A 20,815-nucleotide genomic window follows, 5' to 3' on the forward strand; every position below is an offset into this window, starting at 1 on the left:
ACACGAAGTCAGACACATGCAGACTATAGTCACTTGACTTATTAATAATAGCAGACCATCATTGCCAATCTCACTGCAGGGGTACACCCTCGGAGTATACTTACTCAACAGACCTACATGTCACACTAAGGGTGGCCGTAAAAACAACGCCAACACTGTCATAAACCTGTGCCATTTAGTGAGACCACACTAAACAACAATGACAAACACATTTCGGGAGAATATTTGCACAGCAACACAACATAAACACAACAGAACACATTCCCAGAATTCCGTGCAGCACCAACTCTTCCAGGACGCTACGGTCATTTTTCCACGCTTCCCGCCGTGTGTTTAAGAGCGCACTGCTGTGTTTGGATGGAGACAGGTGTGGACAATATTGGAGACACTTGTCCCCACACTAAAAGTAAACATCAGCTGCTGTGACATAGTTAATGAGGTGAGGAAACACCTGTCACTCCTGTTTTTTTTTGTTGTTCGCCAAACTGTTGTACTGAACCACAAGGGGGCGTTAGAGAAGAACATTATTAGACTTTATCTTCGTTAGCCAAACTGCTTTGTGTTTTATTTTGATATCAAAAAGTAAACGCCATGTTTTTTTTTAACAATAATTGTGTTTTTTTTAATGTCACAAAGGTATTACTTTAAAAACATTTGACACATCATTTTGTTCATGTTTTATTGTGTGTAGTTAATTCCTACACAACATATTTCTGCTCAAACTCTTAATGGATCCGTCCCGATACATCATCTACATGTACATAACTTAAAAAATAAATAATTTAGAAAAATACTTCCCTCTATCAAAAGGTAAAAATAGAGATAAAGTCATCTTGAAATGACAAAAAGCTGACAAGTTTATATTAATAATACATTTTAAAAAAACTGTATATATATGCATGCATGCTTTGGAACGCCTGCCTGGAAAGAAAATAATGTTTGCCCTAAAATATGAGCCCACCTTTAAGGCAACACTTGCCTTGACCTTTAAGAGATAAAATTCGAGGCCTGCATACAAACAAATGAATGGACGTATTTATAGTTATACAATGGCCCAAAATTCTCAAAATGTTGCGCCATTTTTGACCGAATTCCGACATCCACACTACTCTTCACATTTGTCTAACGCAAAACAAGTTGTCCCTTTCCCAAAATTCCAGGTTTTCCCAAACTTGCAAATTCTAGTTTTAAGCATATTCTACACCATTTGTGACCTAAATTGGCCATAAAGCATAAAAAAGTCTGAATTCAATTAAAAACATATTAATAGTACAGTAGTATTGGCCACTAGATGAGACCAAACCTGTTCAGTATCGTGGCCACTGATTGGCTCAGCCTCAGGCAGCATTATTATATTAACTTCAAAGAGTGTAAAGGTGACTACAGGCCAGGTGTTATTTTTTGTCCAGAGGGATCTTACAATGTGTGGAGGGGGGGCGTGGCCTGCGGGCCTGCCGCGGAACGGGGTGTGCCAGGACCGGCCTCGAAGACAGCAACAGGTGGACCTTGTTATCTAATCACCTGTCGCCTTTATTAGCAGCAGCCGGAATGAGACACGTAGTTGGAGTTGGAGTGGGAGCCAGAGTGAGAGAGAGGGAGAGACAGACGCAGACAGAGACATTTTGCTGGAAAGCAAAAACCTGGCACTCTTGATGAAAATAAAACAGTGTTATACCCTGAATCCCGGGCTCTCCTGGCAGTGTGTGGTGGTCCGAAGAACCCACTAGAGGGCAACCTGTTCACAATGTTTTTAAACAACTTATTTAGAAGGTCAAAAAATGTAGTTTTATTCCAATAACAGCATCAAATAGTACCACAGATCTACAAGCTAATTTAATAGAATAATTATTGATGATTAAGCAAAAGAATCGTCAACAAGTGGAGTATTTCCAGAGTGAAAAGAGTGGGTCTTTGCACTGGTTGCCTAGCAACCTCACAGTTATGTAAAGACTCCAGCACACCTCCCCATTGGTGCGAATGAAACAAACACGAGTAACCAAGTCAATTAGTGGGGAAAAGGGAAGGGAAACTCTCTCGCATCTGCTGTTGTATTTATTTGTTTCCGAAGCCACGTTGGCATGCCCTGCTGCATGCTGGGTAGTTTTCAAGCCAACGGGGAGATGTCGGATAGAGCGGCGATTCTCAAACTGTGGTACGCCTACCGGCTCCATCTTGCGGTGTAGCCAACGAATCACTTGATGAAAGTACAGTGTTTTATTTTCCTACATTCAAACACAGTGTTACTGTTCAAACTGTGTGTAATGTTACAGTGGCCACAAATATGAAATATACTTGTTAAATCAAACCACTGCCCGGTTTTTAATGAATACTTAGGCTACCGCACTACTGTATTTCATGGTTGGTCTTCATGGTGGTTTTCTAAAGATGATCGGTGTGACCTTTTCCATTTCTCCCTATTTCGTGGCATCGTTACTTGGGCTTGCGACAACAACGCAGTGTGTAATAATGCTGTGGTATGTACAAAACTCAAAACCAGTGAAGTTGGCACGTTGTGTAAATGGTAAATAAAAACAGAATACAATGATTTGCAAATCATTTTCAACTTATATTCAATTGAATAGACTGCAAAGACAAGATATTTGATGTTTGAACTGGTAAAATGTGTTATTTTTTGGCAAATATTAGCTCATTTGGAATTTGATGCCTGCAACATGTTTCATAAAAGCTAGCACAAGTGGCAAAAAAGACTTAGAAAGTTGAGGAATGCTCATCACACACTTGTTTGGAACATCCCACAGGGGAACAGGCTAATTGGGAACAGGTGGGTGCCATGATTGGGTATAAAAGCAGCTTCCATGAAATGCTCAGTCATTCACAAACAAGGATGGGGCGAGGGTCGCCACTTTGTCAACAAATGCGTGAGCAAATTGTCCAACAGTTTAAGAACAACATTTCTCAACCAGCTATTGCAAGGAATTTAGGGATTTCACCATCTACGGTCCGTAATACCATCAAAGGGTTCAGAGAATCGGGAGAAATCACTGCACGTAAGCAGCTAAGCCCGTGACCTTCCATCCCTCAGACGGCACTGCATCAAAAAGCGACATCAGTGTGTAAAGGATATCACCACATGGGCTCAGGAACACTTCAGAAAACCACTGTCAGTAACTACTGTTGGTCGCTACATCTGTAAGTGCAAGTTAAAACTACTATGCAAAGCCAAAGCCATTTATCAACAACACCCAGAAACGCCGCCGGATTTGCTGGGCCCGAGCTCATCTAAGATGGACTGATGCAAAGTGTAAAAGTGTTCTGTGGTCTGACGAGTCCACATTTCAAATTGTGTTTGGAAACTGTGGACATCGTGTTCTTTCGGACCAAAGAGGAAAAGAACCATCCGGATTGTTCTAGGCGCAAAGTGGAAAAGCCAGCATGTGTGATGGTATGGGGGTGTATTAGTGCCCAAGGCATGGGTAACTTACACATCTGTGAAGGCGCCATTAATGCTGAAAGGTACATACAGGTTTTGGAGCAACATATGTTGCCATCCAAGCAACGTTATCATGGACGCCCCTGCTTATTTCAGCAAGACAATGCCAAGCCATGTGGTACAACATCGTGGCTTCATAGTAAAAGAGTGTGGGTACTAGACTGGCTTGCCTGTAGTCCAGTCCTGTCTCCCATTTAAAATGTGTGGCGCATTATGAAGCCTAACCCCGGACTGTTGAACAACTTAAGCTGTACATCAAGCAAGAATGGGAAAGAATTCCACCTGAAAAGCTTCAAAAATGTGTCTCCTCAGTTCCCAAACGTTTACTGAGTGTTGTTAAAAGGAAAGGCCATGTAACACAGTGGTAAAAATGCCCCTGTGACAACTTTTTTGTAACGTGTTTCTGCCATTAAATTCTAAGTTAATGATTATTTGCAAAAAAAAAATTACGTTTCTCAGTTGGAACATGAAATATCTTGTCTTTGCAGTCTATTCAATTGAATATAAGTTGAAAAGGATTTGCAAATCATTGTATTCTGTTTTTATTTACCATTTACACAACGTGACAACTTCACTGCTTTTGGATTTTTTTCTGTTTCGAATTTGTATAGGCGTTTTTTAGTCTTAGTCACATGTATAGTATTTGCAGGACATAATCGATATTGTATGAAGGTATGATTTCTAACATTTTAGTGCTCTGCTCATTTTCATGTCAGTAATATTTCATGAGTGTAACTTTTGTCTCCAGCTTGCAATCGCATATTGTGATATTTTTAATTATACATGTAAACACTTCCTTGTGGTCTACATAACATGTGATGGTGGTTCCTTGCTCAAAATCTTGCATAGATGATGTTTTACCGACACTTTGTGGGCGATCTTATTTACGTGCCTCCACTTTGACAGCGTCTTTTCCCCGCCGACTTTTGTTGTAGTTTTTAGCACTTCCATAGCGAGTCTACTGACAGATATAAGTTATGCTACTTTGCATTAGAAATGGCAACAGCGCAGGATGCATGTGCACGTACGAGCCAGTCTGCCCCCTAACAAGAGGACGGCGATAAAAAAGGAGCTTATTGACTACAATGTCAGACTTGCGCAAAGCACTTTGGGCAAATTTATACCATATATGGGTAATCTGCTGACGTCACGATTGGGGGAAAAAGGTCACAAATGGGGCAATTTCCAAATGGCTCCTTTGCAGGAAGTATGAAGGAAGGCAAGATTATTTTATAAATATCTCCGCCATGCCTCTATGGTTTAATTTTAGATTTTCAAGACTTACGTATATCCTAAATACACAAAAAAAAGTTACCAATAGGTATGAAAGGTTGGTTTTGCATAATAGGCGCCCCTTAATTTGATTTATATTCGACCAATAAATCATTCTACTGTACGAGTTTCTTCAAAACAAATTATAATGAAGATAAAATGTTGTGTTTCTCTGATAGTTTTTCTAATAAGGCCTCAATTCAATGTTTTATTGCATAATGCACCAATTTGTTGCATTTTATTTTCTTTAAAAAAAGGTGTGGCGCCTGCATTTTTTAATAGCTAACGAACAAGTTGTTGTAAAATGTGTCAAAGTTTATTTCAAAAACACGCGCACTAATTTTATTCGCAGGTTATTAAAACATGCCGCGTCATCACATGGTGAGGTTTGACTTGATTGCATATTGCACCAGTATTAAGGTACTTACTGCGTTGTTACAGGACTCGCCCGAGTGACACATTCTTTAGCGGAGGTTTTCAAAGTGTGCGGTGGACTTCCCCTTGGAGGTGCCAGGAGGCGTCAAGGGAGGCAGCTTGAGAGAAACAAAGAGAAACTTCAGTTCTGCTAAGGGTAATGTCAGGTTCAAACACTGATGACATCTATTAAACAAAACAAGAAGCAAGGAATTAAACAGAGACAGAATTAAATTTGGCTCAATTGAGGAGAAACGTCTGGGCTGTACTCTTGTACGGTCTCCACCGCGCTCTGACGAAAGATTGTACGCCTCCTCTTTTAATTGGACTTTCCCTGATTAAATGGCAACAGCTGTTTCTAAAGGGACGGGGGTCGTAAACAGCCGCCCCCTTTGGTTGCAAAACAGTTAAAAGAAAAGGTCGTAACAGTTCAAAGAAAAGGTCGGTAAACAGAACAACAGGAAATCTGCGTTCAAAGAACTCCGGCTTATTAGTGATTCCCAGAGCCCAAAAAAAGTATGCGGGCTATAGAGCGCTTTCTATTGGGGCTCCAGAACTGAGGAATGCCCTCCCGGTAACAGTTAGAGATGCTACCTCAGTAGAAGCATTTAAGTCCCATCTTAAAACTCATTTGTATACTCTAGCCTTTAAATAGACCCCCTTTTTAGACCAGTTGATCTGCCGTTTCTTTTCTTTTCTCCTCTGCCCCCCTCTCCCTTATGGAGGGGGGGGGCACAGGTCCGGTAGCAATGGATGAAGTGCTGGCTGTCCAGAGTCGGGACCCGGGATGGACCGCTCGCCTGTGCATTGGTTGGGGACATCTCTGCGCTGCTGACCCGTCTCCGCTCGGGATGGTCTCCTGCTGGCCCCACTATGGACTGGACTCTCACAATATTATGTTAGATCCACTATGGACTGCAGTCTCACACTATTATGTTAGATCCATTATGGACTGGACTCTCACTATTATGTTAGATCCACTATGGACTGGACTCTCACTATTATGTTAGATCCACTATGGACTGGACTCTCACACTATTATGTTAGATCCACTATGGACTGGACTCTCTCACTATTATGTTAGATCCACTATGGACTGGACTCTCATTATTATGTTAGATCCATTGTGGACAGGACTCTCACTATTATGTTAGATCCACTATGGACTAGACTCTCACACTATTATGTTAGATCCACTATGGACTGGACTCTCACTATTATGTTAGATCCACTATGGACTAGACTCTCACACTATTATGTTAGATCCACTATGGACTGGACTCTCACTATTATGTTAGATCCACTATGGACTGGACTTTCACAATATTATGTTAGATCCACTATGGACTGGACTCTCACACTATTATGTTAGATCCACTATGGACTGGACTCTCACTATTATGTTAGATCCACTATGGACTGGACTCTCACTATTATGTTAGATCCACTATGGACTGGACTTTCACAATATTATGTTAGATCCACTATGGACTGGACTCTCTCACTCTTATGTTAGATCCACTATGGACTGGACTCTCACTATTATGTTAGATCCACTATGGACTGGACTCTCACACTATTATGTTAGATCCACTATGGACTGGACTCTCTCACTATTATGTTAGATCCACTATGGACTGGACTCTCATTATTATGTTAGATCCATTGTGGACTGGACTCTCACTATTATGTTAGATCCACTATGGACTAGACTCTCACACTATTATGTTAGATCCACTATGGACTGGACTCTCACTATTATGTTAGATCCACTATGGACTGGACTCTCACACTATTATGTTAGATCCACTATGGACTGGACTCTCTCACTATTATGTTAGATCTACTATGGACTGGACTCTCACTGTTATGTTAGATTCACTATGGACTGGACTCTCATTATTATGTTGGATCCACTATGGACTGGACTCTCTCACTATTATGTTAGATCCACTATGGACTGGACTTTCACAATATTATGTTAGATCCACTATGGACTGGACTCTCACTATTATGTTAGATCCACTATGGACTGGACTCTCACTATTATGTTAGATCCACTATGGACTGGACTTTCACAATATTATGTTAGATCCACTATGGACTGGACTCTTCACTATTATGTTAGATCCACTATGGACTGGACTCTCACTATTATGTTAGATCCACTATGGACTGGACTTTCACAATATTATGTTAGATCCACTATGGACTGGACTCTTCACTATTATGTTAGATCCACTATGGACTGGACTTTCACAATATTATGTTAGAACCATTATGGACTGGACTCTCACTATTATGTTAGATTCACTATGGACTGGACTCTCACTATTATGTTAGATCCACTATGGACTGGACTCTCACTATTATGTTAGATCCACTATGGACTGGACTCTCACTATTATGTTAGATCCACTATGGACTGGACTCTCACTATTATGTTAGATCCACTATGGACTGGACTTTCACAATATTATGTTAGATCCACTATGGACTGGACTCTTCACTATTATGTTAGATCCACTATGGACTGGACTTTCACAATATTATGTTAGAACCATTATGGACTGGACTCTCACTATTATGTTAGATTCACTATGGACTGGACTCTCACTATTATGTTAGATCCACTATGGACTGGACTCTCTCACTATTATGTTAGATCTACTATGGACTGGACTCTCACTGTTATGTTAGATTCACTATGGACTGGACTCTCACTATTATGTTAGATCCACTATGGACTGGACTCTCTCACTATTATGTTAGATCCACTATGGACTGGACTTTCACAATATTATGTTAGATCCACTATGGACTGGACTCTCACTATTATGTTAGATCCACTATGGACTGGACTCTCACTATTATGTTAGATCCACTATGGACTGGACTTTCACAATATTATGTTAGATCCACTATGGACTGGACTCTCACAATATTATGTTAGATCCACTATGGACTGGACTCTCACTATTATGTTAGATCCACTATGGACTGGACTTTCACAATATTATGTTAGATCCACTATGGACTGGACTCTCACTATTATGTTAGATCCTTTATGGACTGGACTCTCACACTATTATGTTAGATCCACTATGGACTGGACTTTCACAATATTATGTTAGATCCATTATGGACTGGACTCTCACTATTATGTTAGATTCACTATAGACTGGACTCTCACTATTATGTTAGATCCACTATGGACTGGACTTTCACAATATTATGTTAGATCCACTATGGACTGGACTCTCACTATTATGTTAGATCCACTATGGACTGGGCTTTCACAATATTATGTTAGATCCACTATGGACTGGACTCTCACTATTATGTTGGATCCACTATGGACTGGACTTTCACAATATTATGTTAGATCCACTATGGACTGGACTCTCACTATTATGTTAGATCCACTATGGACTGGACTTGGATTCCAACACGTCTGACCATTCCAGAAAGAGTGAGTGAAACCAGAAAGACCATGGCACCCAACTCCTGATTGAGGGACTGTTTTACTTCATTTCGGCTGGAATCTGACAACTGACGGAAGACCGAGGACAAGAGGATGGAATGCAGAGTTCAGTGAGTCCAAATTGAATTATGTCTCTGTTTGATTCTTTGCTTCTTGTCTTGTTTAATAGATGTCATCAGTGTTTGAACCTGACTCTCACTATTATGTTAGGTCCACTATGGACTGGACTTACATAATATTATGTTAGATCCACTATGGACTGGACTTACATAATATTATGTTAGATCCACTATGGACTGGACTCTCACTATTATGTTAGATCCACTATGGACTGGACTTTCACAATATTATGTTAGATCCACCATGGACTGGACTCTCACTATTATGTTAGATCCACTATGGACTGGACTTTCACAATATTATGTTAGATCCACTATGGACTGGACTCTCACTATTATGTTAGATCCACTATGGACTGGACTTTCACAATATTATGTTAGATCCACTATGGACTGGACTCTCACTATTATGTTAGATCCACTATGGACTGGACTCTCACACTATTATGTTAGATCCACTATGGACTGGACTTTCACAATATTATGTTAGATCCATTATGGACTGGACTCTCACTATTATGTTAGATTCACTATAGACTGGACTCTCACTATTATGTTAGATCCACTATGGACTGGACTTTCACAATATTATGTTAGATCCACTATGGACTGGACTCTCACTATTATGTTAGATCCACTATGGACTGGACTTTCACAATATTATGTTAGATCCACTATGGACTGGACTCTCACTATTATGTTAGATTCACTATGGACTGGACTCTCACTATTATGTTAGATCCACTATGGACTGGACTCTCACTATTATGTTAGATTCACTATGGACTGGACTCTCACTATTATGTTGGATCCACTATGGACTGGACTTTCACAATATTATGTTAGATCCACTATGGACTGGACTCTCACTATTATGTTAGGTCCACTATGGACTGGACTTTCACAATATTATGTTAGATCCACTATGGACTGGACTCTCACTATTATGTTAGATCCACTATGGACTGGACTCTCACTATTATGTTAGATTCACTATGGACTGGACTCTCACTATTATGTTAGATCCACTATGGACTGGACTTTCACAATATTATGTTAGATCCACTATGGACTGGACTCTCACTATTATGTTAGGTCCACTATGGACTGGACTTTCACACTATTATGTTAGATCCACTATGGACTGGACTCTCACTATTATGTTAGATCCACTATGGACTGGACTTTCACAATATTATGTTAGATCCACTATGGACTGGACTCTCACTATTATGTTAGATCCACTATGGACTGGACTTTCACAATATTATGTTAGATCCACTATGGACTGGACTCTCACTATTATGTTAGATCCACTATGGACTGGACTTTCACAATATTATGTTAGATCCACTATGGACTGGACTCTCACTATTATGTTATATTCACTATGGACTGGACTCTCACTATTATGTTGGATCCACTATGGACTGGACTTTCACAATATTATGTTAGATCCACTATGGACTGGACTCTCACTATTATGTTAGATCCACTATGGACTGGACTCTCACACTATTATGTTAGATCCACTATGGACTGGACTTTCACAATATTATGTTAGATCCACTATGGACTAGACTCTCACACTATTATGTTAGATCCACTATGGACTGGACTCTCACTATTATGTTAGATCCACTATGGACTAGACTCTCACACTATTATGTTAGATCCACTATGGACTGGACTCTCACTATTATGTTAGATCCACTATGGACTGGACTTTCACAATATTATGTTAGATCCACTATGGACTGGACTCTCACACTATTATGTTAGATCCACTATGGACTGGACTCTCACTATTATGTTAGATCCACTATGGACTGGACTCTCACTATTATGTTAGATCCACTATGGACTGGACTTTCACAATATTATGTTAGATCCACTATGGACTGGACTCTCTCACTCTTATGTTAGATCCACTATGGACTGGACTCTCACTATTATGTTAGATCCACTATGGACTGGACTTTCACAATATTATGTTAGATCCACTATGGACTGGACTTTCACAATATTATGTTAGATCCACTATGGACTGGACTCTCCCTATTATGTTAGATCCACTATGGACTGGACTTTCACAATATTATGTTAGATCCACTATGGACTGGACTTTCACTATTATGTTAGATCCACTATGGACTGGACTTTCACAATATTATGTTAGATCCACTATGGACTGGACTCTAATTATTATGTTAGATCCACTATGGACTGGACTTTCACAATATTATGTTAGATCCACTATGGACTGGACTCTCACTATTATGTTAGATCCACTATGGACTGGACTTTCACAATATTATGTTAGATCCACTATGGACTGGACTCTCACTATTATGTTAGATTCACTATGGACTGGACTCTCACTATTATGTTAGATCCACTATGGACTGGACTCTCACTATTATGTTAGATTCACTATGGACTGGACTCTCATTATTATGTTGGATCCACTATGGACTGGACTTTCACAATATTATGTTAGATCCACTATGGACTGGACTCTCACTATTATGTTAGGTCCACTATGGACTGGACTTACATAATATTATGTTAGATCCACTATGGACTGGACTCTCACTATTATGTTAGATCCACTATGGACTGGACTTTCACAATATTATGTTAGATCCACTATGGACTGGACTCTCACTATTATGTTAGATCCACTATGGACTGGACTTTCACAATATTATGTTAGATCCACTATGGACTGGACTTTCATAATATTATGTTAGATCCACTATGGACTGGACTTTCACAATATTATGTTGGATCCACTATGGACTGGACTTTCATAATATTATGTTAGGTCCACTATGGACTGGACTCTCACACTATTATGTTAGTTCCACTATGGACTGGACTTTCACAATATTATGTTAGATCCACTATGGACTGGACTCTCACTATTATGTCAGATCCACTATGGACTGGACTTTCACAATATTATGTTAGATCCATTATGGACTGGACTCTCACTATTATGTTAGATTCACTATGGACTGGACTCTCACTATTATGTTAGATCCACTATGGACTGGACTTTCACAATATTATGTTAGACCCACTATGGACTGGACTCTAATTATTATGTTAGATCCACTATGGACTGGACTTTCACAATATTATGTTAGATCCACTATGGACTGGACTTTCACAATATTATGTTAGATCCACAATGGACTGGACTTTCACAATATTATGTTAGATCCACTATGGACTGGACTCTCACTATTATGTTAGATCCACTATGGACTGGACTTTCACAATATTATGTTAGATCCACTATGGACTGGACTGTCATTATTATGTTAGATCCACTATGGACTGGACTCTCACTATTATGTTAGATCCACTATGGACTGGACTTTCACAATATTATGTTAGATCCACTATGGACTGGACTTTCACAATATTATGTTAGATCCACTATGGACTGGACTCTCCCTATTATGTTAGATCCACTATGGACTGGACTTTCACAATATTATGTTAGATCCACTATGGACTGGACTTTCACTATTATGTTAGATCCACTATGGACTGGACTTTCACAATATTATGTTAGATCCACTATGGACTGGACTCTAATTATTATGTTAGATCCACTATGGACTGGACTTTCACAATATTATTTTAGACCCACTATGGACTGGACTCTAATTATTATGTTAGATCCACTATGGACTGGACTTTCACAATATCATGTTAGATCCACTATGGACTGGACTCTCACTATTATGTTAGATCCACTATGGACTGGACTTTCACAATATTATGTTAGATCCACTATGGACTGGACTGTCATTATTATGTTAGATCCACTATGGACTGGACTTTCACAATATTATGTTAGATCCACTATGGACTGGACTTTCCCTATTATGTTAGATCCACTATGGACTGGACTTTCACAATATTATGTTAGATCCACTATGGACTGGACTCTCCCTATTATGTTAGATCCACTATGGACTGGACTTTCACAATATTATGTTAGATCCACTATGGACTGGACTCTCACTATTATGTTAGATCCACTATGGACTGGACTTTCACAATATTATGTTAGATCCACTATGGACTGGACTCTAATTATTATGTTAGATCCACTATGGACTGGACTTTCACAATATTATGTTAGATCCACTATGGACTGGACTATCAATATTATGTTGGATCCACTATGGACTGGACTTTCACAATATTATGTTAGGTCCACTATGGACTGGACTCTCACACTATTATGTTAGTTCCACTATGGACTGGACTTTCACAATATTATGTTAGATCCACTATGGACTGGACTCTCACTATTATGTCAGATCCACTATGGACTGGACTTTCACAATATTATGTTAGATCCATTATGGACTGGACTCTCACTACTTTGTTAGATTCACTATGGACTGGACTCTCACTATTATGTTAGATCCACTATGGACTGGACTTTCACAATATTATGTTAGACCCACTATGGACTGGACTCTAGTTATTATGTTAGATCCACTATGGACTGGACTTTCACAATATTATGTTAGATCCACTATGGACTGGACTTTCACAATATTATGTTAGATCCACTATGGACTGGACTTTCACAATATTATGTTAGATCCACTATGGACTGGACTCTCACTATTATGTTAGATCCACTATGGACTGGACTTTCACAATATTATGTTAGATCCACTATGGACTGGACTGTCATTATTATGTTAGATCCACTATGGACTGGACTCTCACTATTATGTTAGATCCACTATGGACTGGACTTTCACAATATTATGTTAGATCCACTATGGACTGGACTTTCACAATATTATGTTAGATCCACTATGGACTGGACTCTCCCTATTATGTTAGATCCACTATGGACTGGACTTTCACAATATTATGTTAGATCCACTATGGACTGGACTTTCACTATTATGTTAGATCCACTATGGACTGGACTTTCACAATATTATGTTAGATCCACTATGGACTGGACTCTAATTATTATGTTAGATCCACTATGGACTGGACTTTCACAATATTATTTTAGACCCACTATGGACTGGACTCTAATTATTATGTTAGATCCTCTATGGACTGGACTTTCACAATATCATGTTAGATCCACTATGGACTGGACTGTCATTATTATGTTAGATCCACTATGGACTGGACTTTCACAATATTATGTTAGATCCACTATGGACTGGACTTTCACAATATTATGTTAGATCTACTATGGACTGGACTTTCACAATATTATGTTAGATCCACTATGGACTGGACTTTCCCTATTATGTTAGATCCACTATGGACTGGACTTTCACAATATTATGTTAGATCCACTATGGACTGGACTCTCCCTATTATGTTAGATCCACTATGGACTGGACTTTCACAATATTATGTTAGATCCACTATGGACTGGACTCTCCCTATTATGTTAGATCCACTATGGACTGGACTTTCACAATATTATGTTAGATCCACTATGGACTGGACTCTCACTATTATGTTAGATCCACTATGGACTGGACTTTCACAATATTATGTTAGATCCACTATGGACTGGACTCTAATTATTATGTTAGATCCAAGATGGCTGCGCTTCAGAGCAGCGGCTTCGTGCGAGCGCTCCTGGAAGTGAGGGCAAAAATACCCCGCAATTCAGTCAATTTCATGGCTGGCTCACAGCGTGTTCACTCCGTGATCACTTACGACCGACTTACAATTCTGGATGTGGAGAGATCGGGCCATTTTGGGCTGATAGATGCGTGTACGATGGACCTGCTCGCTAGCTTGGGAATTCTTCGCGAGCTACATCCAGCAGTGGCCTTTGAAGCAGCGGCGTCGACTACCAGCGGAGACGGTCAGCGAAAGAGACGTAAGCGGTGCGCTCGGAAGCAGAAGCGGGGGTGTCGGGCGGGGCTAACAACAAAGCTAAATGCTTTGTTGTTAGCGGGGCTAACGAAAAAGCTAAATGCTAATCCACAAAGAAGCGCTAATAAGGAGTCTGTTAAGCTAGAACTAGCCAGCGCCAGGCTGGATAATCCCTGCACACATAGCAATTCTTCTAGAATAATATACAACTCACATAATGTTTTTTCTGCGTCAGAGGTGGACATGCATTTTACTGAGGTGGCAAACAATCTAAAAATTCCTGTCATATCAATTCCTAGATATGGTCGAAATTATTTAAAGTGCACTATGCATAATAAACGTAACATTATTAATATTGCTACTGCGGATACTTTCAACAAAAACTCCTCAAAACAGCCCACTACCTATAATATGGGCTTTTTAAACATAAGGTCATTGTCTTCCAAAACGTTATTAGTTAATGAAGTCATCAGAGACAACAATCTTGATGTCGTTGGTTTAGCCGAGACCTGGCTCAAACCAGACGAATTTTTTGCGCTGGGTGAGGCGTCTCCTCCTGGCTATGCGGGAACGCATATTGCCCGCCCCATTAAAAGGGGTGGGGGTGTTGCACTAATATACAACAAAAACTTTAGCCTTACCTCGGACCTAAATAATAAATATAACTCGTTTGAGGTGCTCACTATGAGGTTTGTCACACCGCTGCCTCTCCACCTGGCTGTCATCTACCGCCCCCCTGGGCCCTATTCGGACTTTATCAATGAATTTTCAGAGTTCGTTGCTGATCTAGTGACGCACGCCGACAATATAATCATAATGGGAGACTTTAACATCCATATGATTAACATCCATGAATACCCCATCGGACCCTCCATGCGTGGCGCTCCAGACTATAATTGATAGCTGTGGTCTTACACAAATAATAAATGAACCCACGCATCGCAACGGTAATACGATAGATCTAGTGCTTGTCAGGGGTGTCACCACCTCTAAAGTTACGATACTCCCGTACACTAAAGTAATGTCCGATCATTACCTTATAAAATTCGAAGTTCGGACTCATTGTCAACAAACTAATAATAATAATAATAACTACTATAGCAGCCGCAACATTAATACTGCCACAACGACGACTCTTACTGACCTACTGCCTTCAGTAATGGCACCTTTCCCAAATTATGTGGGCTCTATTGATAACCTCACTAACAACTTTAACGACGCCCTGCGCGACACCATTGATATTGTAGCACCGCTAAAGCTAAAAAGGGCCCCTAAAAGGCGTACCCCATGGTTTACAGAAGAAACTAAAGCCCAGAAATTATCATGTAGAAAGCTGGAACGCAAATGGCGTGCGACTAAACTTGAGGTTTTCCATCAAGCATGGAGTGATAGTTTAATAACTTATAAACGCATGCTTACCTCAGCTAAAGCTAAATATTACTCAAATCTCATCCACCTCAACAAAAATGATCCTAAATTTTTGTTTAGTACAGTAGCATCGCTAACCCAACAAGGGACTCCTCCCAGTAGCTCCACCCACTCAGCAGATGACTTTATGAATTTCTTTAATAAGAAAATTGAACTCATCAGAAAAGAGATTAAAGACAATGCATCTCAGCTACAACTGGGTTCTATTAACACAAATATGACTGTATATACGACGGACATTGCCCTCCAAAATAGTTTCTCTCTCTTTGATGAAATAACATTGGAGGAATTGTTAAAATGTGTAAATGGGACAAAACAAACAACATGTTTACTTGACCCAATTCCTGGGAAACTTATCAAGGAGCTTTTTGTTTTATTAGGTCCATCAGTGTTAAATATTATAAACCTATCACTTTCCTCTGGTACTGTTCCTCTAGCATTCAAAAAAGCGGTTATTCATCCTCTACTCAAAAGACCTAACCTCGATCCTGACCTCATGGTGAACTACCGGCCGGTGTCCCACCTACCGTTTATCTCGAAAATTCTCGAAAAAATTGTCGCACAGCAGCTAAATGAACACTTAGTGACTAACAATCTCTGTGAACCTTTTCAATCCGGTTTCAGGGCAAATCACTCTACGGAGACAGCCCTCGCAAAAATGACTAATGATCTATTGCTGACGATGGATTCTGATGCTTCATCTATGTTGCTGCTTCTTGATCTTAGCGCCGCTTTCGATACTGTTGATCATAATATTTTATTAGAGCGTATCAAAACGCGTATTGGGATGTCAGACTTAGCCTTGTCTTGGTTTAACTCTTATCTTACTGACAGGATGCAGTGTGTCTCCCATAACAATGTGACCTCGGACTATGTTAAGGTAACGTGCGGAGTTCCCCAGGGTTCAGTTCTTGGCCCTGCACTCTTTAGTATTTACATGCTGCCGCTAGGTGACATTATACGCAAATACGGTGTTAGCTTTCACTGTTATGCTGATGACACCCAACTCTACATGCCCCTAAAGCTGACCAACACGCCGGATTGTAGTCAGCTGGAGGCGTGTCTTAATGAAATTAAACAATGGATGTCCGCTAACTTTTTGCAACTCAACGCTAAGAAAACGGAAATGCTGATTATCGGTCCTGCTCAACACCAACATCTATTTAATAATACCACCTTAACATTTGACAACCAAACAATTAAACAAGGCGACTCGGTAAAGAATCTGGGTATTATCTTCGACCCAACTCTCTCGTTTGAGTCACACATTAAGAGTGTTACTAAAACGGCCTTCTTTCATCTCCGTAATATCGCTAAAATTCGTTCCATTTTGTCCACAAGCGATGCTGAGATCATTATCCATGCGTTCGTTACATCTCGTCTCGATTACTGTAACGTATTATTTTCGGGCCTCCCTATGTCTAGCATTAAAAGATTACAGATGGTACAAAATGCGGCTGCTAGACTTTTGACAAAAACAAGAAAGTTTGATCATATTACGCCTATACTGGCTCACTTGCACTGGCTTCCTGTGCACCTAAGATGCGACTTTAAGGTTTTACTACTTACGTATAAAATACTACACGGTCAAGCTCCTGCCTATCTTGCCGATTGTATTGTACCATATGTCCCGGCAAGAAATCTGCGTTCAAAGAACTCCGGCTTATTAGTGATTCCCAGAGCCCAAAAAAAGTCTGCGGGCTATAGAGCGTTTTCTATTCGGGCTCCAATACTATGGAATGCCCTCCCGGTAAAAGTTAGAGATGCTACCTCAGTAGAAGCATTTAAGTCTCATCTTAAAACTCATTTGTATACTCTAGCCTTTAAATAGACTCCCTTTTTAGACCAGTTGATCTGCCGTTTCTTTTCTTTTCTTTTCTACTCTGCTCCGGGGTGGACCGCTAGCCTGTCCATCAGATGGGGACATCTCTACGCTGCTGACCCGTCTCCACTCGGGATGGTTCCCGCTGGCCCCACCATGGACTGGACTTTCGCTGATGTGTTGGACTCTCACAATATTATATCAGACCCACTCGACACCGAGGATGTCGTTGTGGCTTGTACAGCCCTTTGAGACACTAGTGATTTAGGGCTATATAAATAAACATTGATTGATTGATGATTGATCCACTATGGACTGGACTTTCACAATATTATGTTAGACCCACTCGACGTCCATTGCTTTCGGTCTCCCCTAGAGGGGGTGGGGGGTTACCCACATCTTCGGTTCTCTCCAAGGTTTCTTATAGTCATTCACATTGACATCCCACTGGGTTGTGAGTTTTTCCTTGCCCTTTTGTGGGCTCTGAACCGAGGATGTCGTCGTGGCTTGTGCAGCCCTTTGAGACACTTGTGATTTAGGGCTATATAAATAAACATTGATTGATTGATTGATTGAGTTCAAAGAAGAGGTGCCTGGAGCTTGGGCAGGTCCTGCTTCCTCTCCGCTTTGTAGACCTCGGGTCAAGACCAAATCTTTCTGTGGATTACAATACATGAAAGAAACAGAACACCTTCATGTTGCTTCCCATCCTACACAGTGGAGTTTTACAAGCCTTCTTCTTGGTAGGATCAAAGGCAGCTTTCTGAACTGTTTTACGAACCTCTCTTTGAACTGTTTTACGACCTTTTCTGTGAAGTGTTTAAGACCTTTTCTTTTGAACTGTTCTGTTTACGACCCACTTGATCTAACACTCCTGATTGAGGGACTGTTTTACTTCATTTCGGCTGGAATCTGACGACTGACGGAAGACCGAGGACAAGAGGAAGGAATGCAGAGTTCAGTGAGTCCAAATTGAATTATGTCTCTGTTTGATTCTTTGCTTCTTGTCTTGTTTAATAGATGTCATCAGTGTTTGAACCTGACATACCGTATTTCCTTGAATTGCAGCCGGGAATATAGTATTCGCCTGCCTAGAATTACAGCTGGGTCAAACTCGTTTCGCAAAATAATTAGCGCATGCTTGGCACTTCCGCCGGGTCAAATATGAGTCATTAAATGACTCCCGCCTCCTGGTGGTAGAGGGCGCTAGTGATCCTTCTTGCGACTACCAGTACTGCAGGAGACCGGTACTGCAGAAGAAGACAACAAGCAGCAAGCATGAGCAGCGATCGTTTGCTTGCACTTTTACCATGGAGGATTACATATCTAAAATAAAACAGTTTTCTAAACTGGACTTTCAATCGAAGCAGGAGGTACTAATTAAAGGAAGATCTCCAGAGACTTTTAAAACTGAAGAAAGATAAGGAAGACTGCCTTTGATCAGAAGCAGCTGCACATGGACTCATTTACAAGTAAAGTTAAGACCATAGTAACATTTTTTTTATTAAATGTGCTTTTCATGATAAGATAAGCGCCGGAGTGAGAAGAGGTTTTAAAATAATTTGCGCATGCTTGCCCATCCCGCATGGTTTTGGTAACCGCAGGAGTGAGAAGAGGTTTTAAATTAATTAGCCCCCCTGCGGCTATTCAAGGAAATACGGTATACGTTGTGAAATGTGTTATTTACACAGAAATATTTTGTAAATGTTTATTTACGTACCTTAATTGTTTCCACGGCAGTAAAACGCCTGATGAACCAAAACAGAAGTCATCGTCATGGCTGCGAAATCCAGCTCTCCAATCAGCTAAAAAAGTCTCAATAACTCCACGGTGACGTCTTGGGTGAATTTACGAAACTGAAATAATACAAAAAGAATGGGATATTAAGTTAATAACACTAACACAGACACTTGTAAATGTGCTAGGATATTAGCTGAAGCTAACAACGCTAGCTTGATTACATAACGTACAAATATGCATGAAAAACACTCGTACAGACATCGCACATGGGACGGTCTAGTAAGTGTGAATTGTTTTAGTTATGTTGTAAAACGTACAAACGTTGCTTGGAGCGATGAATGAAGAATCCATATGAGTAGTAACGCTACGGATGGCTAGAAGACAGAACGACACTTGTACTTCCGGCTCAAAGCTTTAAACACAAGGAAATACTATAGACGTTCTGTTAGAATAATCATGTATATATATTATCACACAACTTTAGTATGCTTAAAGTCCGTTGCTATAGTTATTAGCTATTGCGCTCAAGTTAGACTTTTGTATCTGTGCAAGGACGAAACTTCTTGTCTGAGGGGTGGCCTCAGTCGCAGATGTTATCTTTGTTTTAGCCCGCTAACAGCCAAGGACTTCAAGGACCTCAACGAAGATAAGACGACAGCACGCAGACGAAGCGGAGACAAGGCGAAATCACAAGGCCCCCAGCACATTCCGTCACGTATTGTGCGTACTGGACCTGCTTTGCATGATATATGTGACCACTCCTTTTAGAGGCGGCCTCAGTGATGTTGACAATGGAACTCCTGAATAAATAGAGGGACGCGGGAGCTGTACCTTAGAGCGTAGGGCGAGACTGTGACTAAGTGTGCAGCTCCATGCGTTCTCCTCATGAGCTAAATTGAACTCTGTCTCTGCATGGTTCCTTGCTTCTTGTCTGATTAATAGATGTCATCAGTGTTTGAACCTGATGCACTTGCACTTGCAGCGAGCAAACTCGTCCAAAAGATGGCGCCACAGTACAAACAATAACACACATTTTCAGCGTCTCTGCTTGTGTTTTTTTGAAAACTATTTACATGATGGAAGTTAGCGAAGAAAAATACATAAATTAACCGCAGGGTTCAAAGCGTAGGGAAAAAGAAGTGGCTTATTTGTCCGGAATTTATGGAAGTTGATTTTTAGTTACTGCAGAT

The 20,815-nt window shown here is 40.3% G+C and overlaps 1 long non-coding RNA gene across 1 annotated transcript in view; it reads right to left on the reverse strand.

Annotated features, from left to right (window-relative positions):
• Positions 1-5,163: 5,163 nt before the first annotated feature.
• Positions 5,164-20,815, reverse strand: part of LOC133630646 (uncharacterized) — a 79,798-nt gene continuing 64,146 nt past the window's right edge. The window contains exons 2-3 of the long non-coding RNA XR_009821307.1: positions 19,606-19,741; positions 5,164-5,256 (exon numbers count right to left, since the gene is read on the reverse strand). This is a non-coding gene — a long non-coding RNA (uncharacterized LOC133630646). The remainder of the gene's footprint in view (positions 5,257-19,605; positions 19,742-20,815) is intronic.

Source organism: Entelurus aequoreus, linkage group LG16 (genome assembly GCF_033978785.1).
Source record: "Entelurus aequoreus isolate RoL-2023_Sb linkage group LG16, RoL_Eaeq_v1.1, whole genome shotgun sequence".
Classification (NCBI taxonomy): Eukaryota; Metazoa; Chordata; class Actinopteri; order Syngnathiformes; family Syngnathidae; genus Entelurus; species Entelurus aequoreus.